The sequence below is a fragment of the Phascolarctos cinereus genome, unplaced genomic scaffold, assembly GCF_003287225.1.
Source record: "Phascolarctos cinereus isolate Bilbo 61053 unplaced genomic scaffold, phaCin_HiC Scaffold_4;HRSCAF=312, whole genome shotgun sequence".
NCBI lineage: Eukaryota > Metazoa > Chordata > Mammalia > Diprotodontia > Phascolarctidae > Phascolarctos > Phascolarctos cinereus.
The window spans coordinates 393,350,144-393,352,170 of NW_027555847.1; positions in this window are offsets into that span (position 1 = coordinate 393,350,144).

Sequence of the window (2,027 nt, forward strand, 5' to 3'; positions counted from 1 at the left end):
CTCGTGTTTTACCACTATTTCCACACCTTTTGAATCATAGAGAATTGGGGCGGGGGGGATGGATAGGCAGCCTCTCTGCCATATTCAGTGACATTATCACTGCTTCAGAGATGCTGTTATGGGCTGTTCAGGGGCATAGCTTTACATGGACAGAAGTTTCCTGGCATGCCTGGTCCAGGCTATTGACTCCCACAACTAAGTCATATTCAGTGATGAAAGCTGGGAGAGTAGAGATGTAGAACACTGGTATTATATGGAGCATCAGACTGTATAAATTCTGTGTTCATAACCAGCACAACTTTTTTGTAAAACACCACACTTCCATATTTTCCCTTTTACTCAAAATAAATATAAACTGTTGTTGACATGTGATGATGGGGCCCTATTAGCAAAGATGGCTTTAGCTGTATGATGAACGCGAGTTCTAGAGAAGGAGCTATGGGAACGCCTGGCAGTCTCTACAGCTCATGATCTAAATCTTTTGTAACTTCCAAAAATTCACAAAATTTGGAAATATGTGGGGTTTTTTTAATCTTTTAAAAATGTTGGGGGCAGCTAGGTGGCACAGTAGACAGAGCACTGGCCCTGGATTCAGGAGGAGCCAAGTTCAAATTTGACCTCAAACACATAACACCAGCTGTGTCACCCTGGGCAAGTCACTTAAACCCCATTGTCTAGCTTCCCCCACAAAAAAAAAGTTTTATTGATGCCTTTTGTTTTAACAAGATATTTGTAGATACCACCCCACCTACTACAGATAGAGCACTAGGCCTGGAGTCAGGAAGACCTAAAGTCAAATTCAGCCTCTGATCCTGGGCTTAACCTGTGTCTGCCTTAGTTTCCACAACTGTAAAATAGAAATAATAATGGCACCTACTTCCCAGAGTTATTGTGAGAATCAAATGAGGTAATATTTGTAAAGCACTTAAGCGAGGTGGTTCAGTGAGTAAAGCACCAGGCCTGAAGTCACTGAGACCTGAGTTCAGATTCGGCCTCAAATACTGGCTGTGTGATGCTGAGCAAGTCACTTAAATCCTGTTTGCTTCAGTTTCTCCATCTGTAAAATGAGCTGGAGAAGGAAATGGCAAACCGCTCCAGTATCTTTGCCAAGAAAACGCCAAAAGGGGTCATGAAGAGTCAGACACGAGTGAAAGAAACAAAAGAAATGCTTTTGCTCCATTCCCCCCACTCCAATTCTCCCTCCTTGAACCCTCATTTTTAAGAAAGAAAAGCTGTTAAGCAGAACCAGTCAGAATAATGACCTCATCTGCCAATGTCTGCAACATTTTCCCTCTCTACCAAAGGGGAAGGAACTACATTTCATCATCTGTTCCCGAAAACCCAGGTTGATCATCATCATTGGGTATGTTGTTCTGTTGTTGGTTTTGGGTTTACTTTTTTTTTTTTTTAGCCTAGGCAGTGGGGTTAAGTGACTTGCCCAGAGTCACACAGCTAGTAAGTGTTATGTGTCTGAGGCTGGATTTGAACTCAGGTCTTCCTGAATCAAGGGCCAGTGCTCTAACCATTGCGCTACTAGCTGTCCTTATATTGTTCTTCTGGTCCCTAAGTCAGTATCAGTTTAGGCATGTCTATAGCCATTTTCTGCAGTCATATTTGTCATTTCACTTGGCACAACAATATTGTGTTAACACTCGAATGTGTTCAGCTGTTCCCTGCTCAATAACCTATTTTCTTTAGTTTTTTTTTGTTTTGTTTTTAAACTACATAAAGCATTGTTATGAATATTTTGGGATGTGTAGGGCTTTTTAAGATCTAGAATATTTCAAATAAGTAATTGTTCATTTCACATTCATTCATACTTTCAATTTATTCAGATTGTACATATTTTATTTAACAGAGTCATTAGGCAGAAATGAACATGAGAAGGCTTCTAATCCAACCTTACACCCAGATCATATTCCCTCTACAAAATCCCTAACCAACCCCTGATTGCTTAGACTTTATGAGAATGCTTGAATCTCAGAGAAATTGCTACTTCATGAGAGAGCGCTCTCCATTGCTTGAAT